Source organism: Petromyzon marinus, chromosome 54, assembly GCF_048934315.1.
Source record: "Petromyzon marinus isolate PM22_M1 ecotype Great Lakes invasive population chromosome 54, UKy_Petmar_22M1.pri1.0, whole genome shotgun sequence".
Classification (NCBI taxonomy): domain Eukaryota; kingdom Metazoa; phylum Chordata; class Hyperoartia; order Petromyzontiformes; family Petromyzontidae; genus Petromyzon; species Petromyzon marinus.
This window is the reverse complement of record NC_133720.1, coordinates 2,309,163-2,322,489: the sequence shown is the minus strand read 5'-3', so window position 1 is coordinate 2,322,489 and position 13,327 is coordinate 2,309,163.

The following is a 13,327-nucleotide window of genomic DNA, read 5'->3' as shown; positions in this document are numbered from 1 at the left end:
CGTTACGTATTATATATTGTTGTTTATTTTAAGGCCAAAGTGTCTTTAACGAATGTTATCGTACATATATATGATTACAGTAGCGGCGTTTACCATTCAATGGATGGATGGCACACACCGCTACTCCGAAGCGTTGGTCTATGGGAATTTGTTTCAAGTCCTGGGCATTCATTGTGAAGTTGTTGAAACGGAAAAACCACTTTAAGGATACGTACATGCGTATTTACACACGTCGCCATGGATTCAGCTCAAATACCCACCCCGCTGGTTTGTGCCGTTCCCTGTTTGCGCATATTAATCACGGCTTGAGAGCGAACGCCGAGCAAACAACACCGCTTGTATGTGCCTCTCTCTCTCTTAAAAGAGGCACATCACAAATTTCCACATGTTGATAAGCCACTTCATTGTGCTATCATTTGTGGCCAGGTCGCTTCTGAAAAAGAGCTATACAGCTAGTGGGCCTTACCTGGTAACAAAGAATTGAGTGGATAACACATCTAAAATTACATCTTTAATTTGCTGTTATTAATCCATACGAAAGAAGAAGAAGAAAAAGACCTGGTAAAACAAAAAGTGTTACGTTTTCGTTTAAAACACTACTAAACGGTTATATATGGGCTAGTCCTATTTTTTTACTTCTTACACGAAACACGCGTTTGCTGTGAATGGCAGGATTAGGCGTGGTCTCGATATGGGTTGTCTTCACCCAGGGCGATTCATGCAGTTGTATAAAACGGTTAAAGGGAATGCTGCGAGATTCTACGAGATTCTACGAGATTCTACGACTTCGCGTGTGTGCGTTATAACGCCACCAATGGCAACGGGGGGATGATGCCGTGAAGAAATTGTTTAGCACAGTGGACTTGCAATCCAGAGGTCGCCGGTTCAATACAATCTCCTGGTGCGGCAGCAACGCTTCATACATCAGCCCTGCCACCCTCCTGTCTGTGTCGCTTGCGTGTGGTGGGGTAAAGTGTGGGTACTCCCACTTCTTCTAAGATTGCCTGGCAGGTGTGGAAGATTGACCAAACACCCTCTTTGGAGGGGGCTCTCTCGGCAGTGGCGTGAGCAGGAAATTACAGGGCTACTGCTTTATCTGTAACTATGAAAATGTAAAATACGAAATGCCAGTTTCCTCTCCTAGAGATGTGAGCAATACGTGAACACATTGAAACAAAACGTGAACACAACAATGTGTTCAAAACGTGAACACATTGAACATGTGTTCACGTTTTGTTTCCCTTCTACGTGACTTTACCGAAATAACCAAGAATATACATTAAAAATGTGTTCACACTGGAACCAGAATAACTCATGGACAATCCACTATTTTCATAATGTCAAAACTGAATTTGGTAATGAACACTAGCTTGATAATGTACCGAAGGAGGAACGTTTTCAACCAGTGCACATTACCCGCGATGTCATACGGATCAGAAACAAACAAAACACGTGTGCAACAAAAAAATCAAAGGAGGGGCACATGCTTGGAATTGCACTGAAGAGGCAGAAAGAGAAGGAGATAAAGCATGAGTCAGGGGAACAAAGGCAAATTAGAGGCACGGCCCATCGTGGTTACATGGGACGATGGGCAATGGACGAGACTGATGAAAGAATGACGAACACCGCAGAGATGGATCAATGAGATCGCTTCGGCAGCAATATGCGTCGTGGTATCATAGAACCGCGAGGGACGGCAACGCCATGGAGAGGCCTTCATCCAGCAGCGGAGAGGCAATGGATATCGCTAATGACGATGAATATCGGAACGTTGAGTCCAGGCACACATTAATATTTATCCTTCGATAACAAGATAACGTTGTTTTCAACAGATTACTTCTCCCAACCTTAGGTTTTAAAAAGTAGTCAGCAAACTAACCGCCGGGTGAGCAGAGAGGACATGATCCAGCAGTGGACTGACAGAGGGCTGCACACACACACAGGCCTATTACTGCTGTCCCCTCGGTGTGAATGTCTCAACACTAATGAATAATGGACGGCCTTGGTCGGGATGTTTTAAAAGCAACGCACTTACATTCCGCGTGCGTTTAGGAGAAAGGGTATAGACTGCCAAGTGGGGAGGAGCGGTGGCGCGGTGGTCAGCACACTGCACCGTTAACCTTAGCCACACACACGTTCAATTCCCGGCCGTGGCTAACATCGGTGGCGAGGTACATCTGAACCGCTGCTCAATGGGCCCGCAGCCACGAACAGTCGAGTTTATAGGGGAAAGGAGCCCTGTACAGCAGCCAGCCAGGAAACTCGAGGCTTGAATTATTTAAGAATACAATCGTTGATTCATATCATTCACAAACACAGCGAGTCCCGACGTTCGACGATCATTTGATCAGGCGAAGGAGTCGCGATGGCAAGCGATAGCTGCGTTTGGATCCATCACCCAGCTCGCTCGAAAGTGGATTATTGTGACAGCTGCCAATCTCAAACAGGAATAGGTGTCACGCTGAGAGCGATAATTACTCTTTGCTGCAAAGAAGTGCAACGTGCAGACATCTGCTCTTTATTGTCGAAATCCCGAGTCCCCGCGGCATACATTCCTGGGGGGGGGAGGGGATGGTTGTGAGTGTTTGATATGGGGAGGGGTATATGAGGCAGGTGTATGGGATGCATGCACACAGGCATATGCATACCCTACTGATATGCGTGCAAAACAAAGGCAAAGATCCCCAGTGTAGCCTTAGCAGACGGCTGGGGCAAGTGCTGTTCGCGAGCACCTAATGAAGGCCGGCACTGTGGCACACGAGGGGGTGGGTGGCCAGCACCACGCCCGGCCGCCTTTGTCTCCCCAATGCCGATGCTTACAGACTGCACAGTTTAAGGCCGAGTTTACCGTAGTTTTTCAACACAGAGGATGTTTTTTTTACCTTTTATTTAATCTAAACAGATAAGGCCCACTGAGCTATGTAGCTGGCTTTTTTTTTTCTTAAAGCTCCCTAGCCCCAAATGATAGCTTAACGAAGTGGCTTATCATCATTGCAGTCAAAAACTCTAAACGCGAAGTACGCCCCGCATCTTAAACGAACAGGGGACCCAACCGACGGGCAGATCTGACGGATAAACGAACGGGTTCAACCTCAGGTTGGAAAACAAACGAATATTTTTTTCTTTATTTTATTACGTAAACTATTCAACTGCTTAAAACTATTAACTATTTTTCTTATTTTACCAACTAAGGCCCACTGAGCTATATAGCTCTTTGTAAGAAACGACCTCGCCACAAATGATTGTTCAACGTAGTGGATCATCATGTCGAAATCTACAGCGGGCCAAACAACTCTAAACGCGTGGCGATGTTGATTCTAAATGTGGAGAGGGGAAACCCCCGGAGAAAAATCCACGCGACCTCGGGGAGAGCGACACAGAGAGAAAGAGAGACACGCCAACTCCAAATATACAACAAGCGTCAGGATCGGGTTCGAAACCCACGGCCACTCGTCTAACACCAGGTCGTGGGTGGCAGAGTTAACCGTCGGTGCCCACTGTGGTGGCGGTGGTGGCGGACGAGGAGGGCACTTGTAATGGATTGGGATCGATACCCACGGCCACTCGTCTAACACCAGGCCGTGGGTGGCAGAGTTAACCGTGGGTGCCCACTGTGGTGGTGGTGGTGGCGGACGAGGAGGACACTTGTAATGGATTGGGATCGAAACCCACGGCCACTCGTCTAACACCAGGCCGTGGGTGGCAGAGTTAACCGTGGGTGCTCACTGTGGTGGCGGACGAGGAGGACACTTGTAATGGATTGGGATCGAAATCCACGGCCACTTGTGTAACGCCAGGCCGTGGGTGGCAGAGTTAACCGTGGGTGCCCACTGTGGCGGCGGACGAGGAGGACACTTGTAATGGATTGGGATCGATACCCACGACCAATCGTGTAACACCAGGCGTGGGTGGCAGAGTTAACCGTGGGTGCCCACTGTGGTGGCGGTGGTGTTTGGTGGCGGACGACGACGAGGAGGACTCTTGCGATGAAGCGTGGCTGCCAATTTTGTGTAACGCTCGATGGGGTCGTTGTTGTTTTGGGATGGCGGGGCAAGGGACAATATGAGAGCGAGGCGAGGGGTTTTTGTTGCGAGCCGAGGGGGTAATTGTGACATGTTTGAGGATGGGTGCCATGTCCCTTTGATGTCGGCTCGCCAGAAATGCAAACAGAAACATTCTCGACAAACTGTTTCCCCCACGCCACTTTCACATCTACGGCAAGCTTCGCACGGATTCTGAACAAAATGTTTCATCGTTGTCACCATCAATCAACCTTGTTCGATCCGCTGCTGGATGATGGCCTCCCCAAGACGCAGCCGTCTCTCACGATCTCAATATGCAATAATCCACCCAGCTGCTGGACACCAGCTGAATAGAGTACATAGTTAACTCTCCTCTACAGTACACACGTAACTACAGTACACACACAACTACAGTACACACTACAGTACACACATAACTACAGTATATACTACAGTACACGCATAACTATAGTACACACTACAGTACACACAACTACAGTATACACACCGCTACAGTACACATATAACTACAGTACACACACAACTACAGTACACACATAACTACAGTATATACTACAGTACACACATAACTATAGTACACACTGCAGTACACACAACTACAGTATACACACCGCTACAGTACACATATAACTACAGTACACACACCGCTACAGTACACATAACTACAGTACACACTGCAGTACACACAACTACAGTATACACACCGCTACAGTACACAACCACAGTACACACAACCACAGTATACACTACAGTATACACACCGCTACAGTACACACATAACCACAGTACACACAACCACAGTATACACTACAGTATACACACCGCTACAGTACACACATAACTATAGAACACACAACTACAGTATACACTACAGTATACACACCTCTACAATACACACATAACTACAGTACACACAACTACAATACACACACCTCTACAATACACACATAACTACAGTACACACATAACTACAGTACACACGCCTACAGTACACACAACTACAGTACACACATAACTACAGTATATACTACAGTACACACATAACTACAGTATACACTACAGTACACACATACCTACAGTATACACTACAGTATACACACCGCTACAGTACACACATAACTACAGTACACACCTACAGTACACATACCTACATTACACACGACTACAGCACACACGACTACAGTTTACACACCTCTACAGTACACATACTACTGCAGTATACTCACTACAGCACACGCGGCTACAGTACATACAACTACAGTACACACACAACTACAGTACATACAACTACAGTACACACACCACCACAGTACACACACAACAACCACAGTAGATATCTACAGTACACACACAACTACAGTACATACAACCACAGTTTACACACCACCACAGTACACACACACACACAACAACCACAGTAGATATCTACAGTACATATGACTACAGGATATACACAACTACAGTACACACACACAACAACCACAGTAGATATCTACAGTACATACAACTACAGTACACACACCACCACAGTACACACACACACAACCACAGTATATATCTACAGTACATACAACTACAGTATACACACAACTACAGTACACACACATCAACCACAGTAGATATCTACAGTACACACAACTACAGTACACACACCACCACAGTACACACACACACAAAACCACAGCACACCTACAGTACACACAACTACAGTATACACACCACCACAGTACACACACACACAACAACAACCACAGTACACACCTACAGGTACAAACAGTAGTTTTTGTTCGTAAGTCTGGTCACTGTTCATTGGGTGTATATCAGTAAAACGATAGTACGGATTTTGTAACATTCTATGCAAGCTGCACTATGGACAAGTCAACGTTGGAGTTCGATTCCCATTCACGGCCAACAGCAATAATCAGTGACGCTGTCCTGGGGGTCTGTTCATTTCAGCAACCAGCACTGACCAGCGTGGTGAAGTATGGTCAAACAAGCTCAGCGAGCGACACGGGTGTGTGCCGTGTTGTGTGGAGGAGGGTATACGACACAAACCATGGTACAGGGTGGTCCAGATGTCTTGTAACCCCCCCTACAATTAATTGACCCCCTAACATTGTTTTCCTTTTCATATTAATTTCTGTTTTAGATCAACCTTACAAAAAATATTAAGTTTTACAAAATGAAGAAGGGGGGGGGGGGGGTCACAATAAATCTGGACCACCTGCCCCCCCCCAAAAAACAAATAATCGATTGTGTTGTAAGATCTATTGAATATAACGACGGTGTTTAAGTACCGTACACATTGTTTCAGAATAGCAGAAGCATATTTACAGATTCTAGCGCAGCATTAACTTCACTTGAATGATTACAAATCACAAAAGTCGCGACTCGTGTCAATTTGTGTGTGACCGCTTTTACGACAAATATCTATTGTGCCGATGAACGAAACAAAGTTAATGCGGGCGCAAGAGAGAGAGAGAAAAAGACGGTGCCCACGTTTGTTCATGCGGACTTTAGTGTTCAGCGGGATTATTTTAACCCTTTGTCTTACGCCTTGCCATTGTTTCATGGGGAGGGGGAAAAAAAACACAGATGCACCCAACAGCCCCACTCCCCTGCCAAGATTTAAATGCAATGATTAACCCAGATTAAGGGAGGAATGGTCCTTTATAATAATTCGGAATTACTGTCGCAATCCCCGGACTCCCATTCATATTTGCGGTTGTCATTGTCGACCCCCTCTCCTTCTTCTTCTTCTCCTCCTCCTCACAAGACAACACCAGCACCCCCCCCTCTCTCTCTCTTGTCCCCCACTGTTCTCCAAAATTAAATAATTCTCCTTTAATCCTCCCAAAAAGAAGAGCGAGGAGAGAGAGAAAAAACATCTCCCCCCCCCCTTCCCCAAGTCATTAATAACCACGTGCGTTCAGCCCGCGGGGGGATGGGACATGCGGGTTGACTTCTGAGACCGATTTATCTCCAAGGAAACTATTGTTTGAATAGATTCCCGCTAATTAAGATGCGTCCTACCAAAAGGGGAGGATGGAATTACTCTTAATGTCGTCACTTGTGGCGAAGAAGCTTCCAAGGTTCCCGAGATACGGCGATGCTGCGTCGATCCTTGCGTCGTACGATAATCGTGACTCACGCCACATTCGCATCGGTTTCCATATCGCAATTATTTCTTAAAAAATAAATCAACCAGACGATATACTGCATATGAAATAATAATGAAGCTTCCCGTAGGCGTCGAAGAGGTTGTCGAGCACTGGCTTTAGTAGCGCAATGCGTTACAGCGAAGTGTGGCCGAATCTCCATCTGTTCCATCTGCGCGGCGTACGAGTGTTGATGTGCCCCTCCTCCCACTTAATAAATAATAAATATACACTCATAATTCATTAGCGCTACGAATACGTTGACCCGAGTTCGATTTCCACTCACGGCCACCAACCGGTCCTGGGCCTCCTCTAGGTCGACTCAGCCTCAAATGAGTACCTGGTGCGGCGTGTAAAAACATCGCCACTGGGGAACACAAAGGCGGTCGGGCGTGGTGTTAGCTACAAGGGGCCTCATTGTATTTGCCTTTGTGTGTGCACCTCGGCATGTTTCGCTGATTGTGCGATGCATGTTGCGTGAATGCGGCTACAGTACCGAATAAAACTTCTGCGGCATAATTATGACTACGATGATTACAACACCCATTTAGGATGATCGGAGTTCGCGCACGGGGCACACAAACAACCATCACGAGAATTCCCATCATCACTCTTCGCAGCGGCCTTTGGCTGCTGGGCCATCGAACAAAAGACGGTCACCGCATCGCGCGCTGCCACGTGCGCTTCCGAGGCCGTCTGGAACGCTCTTCCGATATCAGGAAGCCACTGGAGCTCTTCATTTTTAAATGCAGATTGAAAAACTAGAACTGCTTTTCTTCTAAACTTTGGTGGTTCGTTTGTTGTCCTTCCACCCCCGCGCGCACCTCCGATGGGCATGGTTGGCGTGGCTACTACGTTCGCTGTTGCTGCCGCATTGGCAATGGTAGGATAGAAAAGTGTAATTGTTTGTTAAGGATACGCCACCTTCAGTAAAGGCACCACGTACCGATAGTCTGGCGATAAAGTTTAGAATTGACCATTCACTTGGTTTCTTTTTTTTTCTAAAGTGTTAATTCGAGTAAAATATGCGACGTCGGCGAGGTGAATTAAAATGTCTTGTGAAAAAATGCGTAAATTATATTTGTATGTCAATCCACTTTTGTAGAGTTGGGGATTATTTGACCATACTTCACCACGCTGGTCAATGCGAATTGGTAAAGTGGTGGGGCAAATCGGGAGTGGGAGGGGAACCGATTTAGATGTCACTCGCGACTGATGTCACCAGTGGCCCGGAATTGAACTTAGGTGGCCAGGATCACGCGGCCTGTCAAACTCAAATCCAAGACCAATATTCGCAATCAACTTTGGCATTAAACAAAAAAAAACATTCATTTAGAACTCAGTGACTCGGAAAAGATGTAAACATTAATATTTGATTTGTTTAAGTTGAATAATAGTTATATTTATGGTTAGAACCCGGTGTACAACTCAAGTTGACATCCACAACAACGTACGCTTACAGCGCGCCGCCGTATCGCACTACAAACATCCGACGAATCACGGCCGAAGAGGAACATTTCAAGACGGACTGAAGAGGCAGACAGTTAAGAAGACAATGTGATGGTTGAGAGCGGAACACCAACATTAAATGAGACGCGGAATGCCGGCTTCTTTGTTCCCAACCGGCCACTCTTTTTGAACATCTGTGCAGGTAAAGGAACTTCATTTTTCCCAGCGTGTCGGTCACGTAATTTACTCGAGTCGTTGTACGTCTTTCAGCCTTATGTCCCATAAGGGATGGAGAGGAATAAGTGAGTTGTACGTCTTCCAGTGGAGGCCTCGTTCTCAGCGGAAGAGGCGGTGGGACTTTTTTTTCCGGATTGAATTAGAAACATTGACGGACCTATATAACCTTTGACCCGAGTTTAGGAAAAATAAAAGAACGCGTGACCACCCGCTTAGGGCACGATGAGCGGTGTGCGTCCCCTGCTGGACTGAGACTTTTCTTCTTCGACTCAGTGACCGCCACCTAGGCAGTACTGAGAGGATACTGGAGGAAAGCCGCCTTCGTCGTGTCTCCTGTCCAAACCTACAGAGTCTCTGCCCAATATTCTGCACAGGCCACCGCTTCTGGTGTTGGCTTTGCCAAATCTTGAGTGCATTGTGGGTGCTGCAGGGCATCTCGGGAGATGAGCCGTGATTTGCTTCTCCTGACAAGCACATTGTTCGGTTGCGCAGAAGCCCCATGATTCACGAGAGAGTCGCATCTGCGGAAAGCCGATGACACCTCGCTATATAGAGGACCGTAAAGCTTGGGAAATTGTTGGCACCGGCATCATCGCAGCGATACACCGCTTCCATACCCCTGACGCAATCACATATAGCTCAACCGCCAGTGTAAATGCACCGGGTGGTCCAGATGTATCGTGACTCCAATTTAATTCTCTACAACTTCCATTTTTTTGGTAAGGTTTATTTAAAACAGACATGAATGTGTAAAGGGAGGAAAAAAATGTAAGGGTTCAATTAATTGGGGGGGGGTCACAATACATCTGGACCACCCGGTACTTCTTTCGCACAGTACGTCGCCATCTGTGCTCTATCGTTTTACATTAACGACATCGGCCGTACGACGAAGGAGACTAAAACCGCACATGTTTGGCAGTGCGCGGGGTGGGTGACGGCGCCGAGTGGGGCGATTAAAACGTCGCATCTCTCATTTAAGTGGCTCGAGGCCTTTAAGAGAGGGGAGCCTCAATAGGTGCGGCGCACACATCGCCCGTGCCTCTGCGATGAGCCCCACGGGCTGCTGCTGCTGCTGCCTCGCTCCTTGACCCCCTCCCCCGCACGCGCAATTACAGCCGAGTGGAGATTTGCCTTCTTCCCCCAGACGTTATCTGCTAAAATGGAGAATTGCTTCCAGGTGCGTTTTTGTGTGATGACGAAATATGCAATATTGCACGTCAAGTCCTCCTGGCGAGGTGGGTTTTTTTAACATCTTTTTCCAAAGCAGTAAATTATAGTAATAATAAACATATAATTCGTAGACGCAAACATCGCACCTCCAGGCTTTGACATTCCTACTCCTCCTCCTGCTCGAAGACACGGGTGTTAACATCGGAATCAGAATGTTTATTTATACTGCAGGAATTCGATGAGCTACAAAGCTCTTTTTCACCAGATGTCCAGTGAGGGCACGAGGTCAGAACGTTACAACAACAAACACTATTAGAAGATAATAGCAGTGCAAAGTATAGGAAAGGTAAACAAATGGCTTCAAAAAATAAATGCAAAAAAATATATGTTTTTATCTTACTAGGTAGAGCACACTGAGCTATTAGCTTTTTTTCAGAAACGACTGGCCACAAATGATAGCTCAACGAAGTGGCTTATCATCAACTAACTCACCAATTAACTCATCGACTCACCCAACTACTCACCCACCTACGTGCTCTGAAAAAGGGTCACTGCCAAAAACGTCGCATATTATATTTGTTTCCTCGTAAGGCCACAGTGTTGTGGACGAATGTTTTGAGTTTCTTTTTTATAGATAGAAATGTATTTGACGTGGTATACATGTAAACTATATAATGTGTATATTTTTTTAAAATGTGTTTTCAAGTGGTGGCTATGTGTGCGTCAATTACAGACGGGATACTTTTCAAACAAGATGTTCCATCCCAAGGGGTTATCCAGATAACATTTTAATTATTTTTTTTGTAACTTATCTCCCGGTAAAATCTGTTTTAAAGAACTATTGTTCTCCAAGTTGTATCTGAGTAGTTCAATGCATTTACAACCAGTGTCCCATATCCGTCAACAAACAACAGAGAAGGGATTTTCTTCTGAGCAATTAAAAGGGATTAATGATAACAAAAGATAAAGGCACAAAGAGCAAACTTTAAATGATAATAGAACATTATTTTGGATTAATCTGCGGCGTTTTGTATTTTTGAACAGAAATACAAAACGCATCCTGCATAAACTTGATTTGAAGCTTTCGTGACTGCAGGAATCCATACTCTCTGGTTCTTTCGGTAAAGTCACGTAGGTATAAAATAAAATAAAAATAAATCACGACGTTTCAATTGCAACACAAGCAATCATCATCAGGTGGGAAAACCACAGCAAGAAAAAAAACATTTTCAGCAACATTTTTTCTTGCTGTAGTTTTCCCACATGATGATGATGATTGCTTGTGTTGCAATCGAGACGCCGTAATTTATTTTATTTTATACCTACGTGACTTTACCGAAAGAACCAGAGGGTATGTATCCTGCATATAATAAACAATACGAAGTAGAAGCAGCTCTTCATTCTCTCTGCTGCCTTTGAGACAATAAGAGCCGCTCTCAACCCTGGTCCCAACAACAACAACAACACCACCACCACGTGGAGGTAAAGGTTGTGGAAACATTTCCTCCATTATTGGAACGATCACCAAACTGCAAATGCGGCGAAATGAAAACCATCAGGCGTTTATCACCGATTACAGCCCCAATACAGCCAAGCGTACTCTGGTGGAGCAAGCAGTGGATTGACAAAGGGCTGTAAATTATTGTGATTATTAATACCCAGGTCACCCATGAGAAATATATTCCTGATCGCAATGGATTTTTGCTGGCTTGTCAAGGGTCTGACGGCTGCTAACTACTTCCTATCGTGAGAGGGAGGCGATGTTGACTGTAGGACGGCAGATTCCACGAGAGCGTTTCATTGGAATGACGTTCAGAAGTAGGTGGACAATAGGAAGACCCTACGAATGTAAGGGCACTCCTTGAACGTAAGGGCATCAACAGCTATCCTATAAGGACACTTAAGGCCGGTGATGGGGACGTGGTGGAAAGGGCAAAGGAGCAGCCCTGCAATAGCTTCCTCCCGCACCTCCGATTAGTTTCATAGTTTTATTTATTTGGTATAGCCCTGTGAGCCATTCGGCTCTTGAATCGGGTGCAACCGCAACAAACAAAAAAACAAAAACATGAACAAGAAAACATCTTAAAGTGACTTTGTGCATGTGCAAACAGAAAATCCAGGAAAAAAAACATCAAATTACTCCTGAAATAGTACCGTACACCAACGCTGTGTACAAAAATCCCAGTGGGATGCAAGTCAAACAACAACAAGAAAACTTAGATTAAGGCCATCAGTCAAACTCCGTACTACAATAAACAAAAACATGGCCAAACCAAAAAACGTTTAGAAATCACCAAAACAAAGCCATAAATGCAATGTAACAGTTATCATAGGAACTGTGACCGAATTTTTAACAATAAACTACATAAATAACATGTAACACCAAACCCTAGAGCCACAGCTGGCTGCATGAGTCACTCCACAAACAACAGGAGCATCAGTCGGAGTATCACATTTTTCAATGCACCGTTAAGATCAGCACACTAAATCAAAATACAGATAATACTTTGCAGCGGTCATCCGGAGCGAAACATTTTATTTTATTTTAGGCCACTGAATAGCAGTGGCAGCTAGGGGTGTACAACTCCTCTAGAGCAGTTTTGAGTGAAGATCTCATAGGTAGTGATTCAAGTTGCAGTTTATTGGCAATAGCATTTCAGACCCTGGGGGCATCAATAGCAAAGGCCCTTCCTCCGGTCTTTGTACGGCAATAGGGAATGTGAAGCTGGTAGATGAGCGAAGACCTGAGGTCAAATTTGTTCTTTGAAACAGAGAGGAGATCCAGCAGGTAGTGTGCGGATTATTTTCTAGGTACATCGTGAATAAATAAGATCTGGTGTACAAGCCGTCGAACATTAAGAGATGTTAAGTTTGACCCAATGTAGAGATCACAGTGGTGAGTCCTATATGGGCAGTTCAATGCAAATCTTAAGGCCGAGTGATAGATGGAATCAAGCTTCTTCAGTACAGTACTTGGGGCTGATTTATACACGATATCACAGTAATCAATTAGAGGCAGTATGGTAGCTTTTATCAATTCCAAACGGAACATAGAGGGGAAGCAGTGCTTGTGTCGATACAGAAAACCAATTTTTATTTTTGTCTTTTTACCAATATAATCAATGTTATCTTCAAAATTCAGTTTTGAATCCAGGATGACCCCAAGATACTTATAGAACTTGACTTGCTCTATTTGATCATTATTTAAGGAATGTAATTTGGGAAAAATAACTTCCTGCTTTAGTCCCGGTGAGAAGCATAGCACCTTGG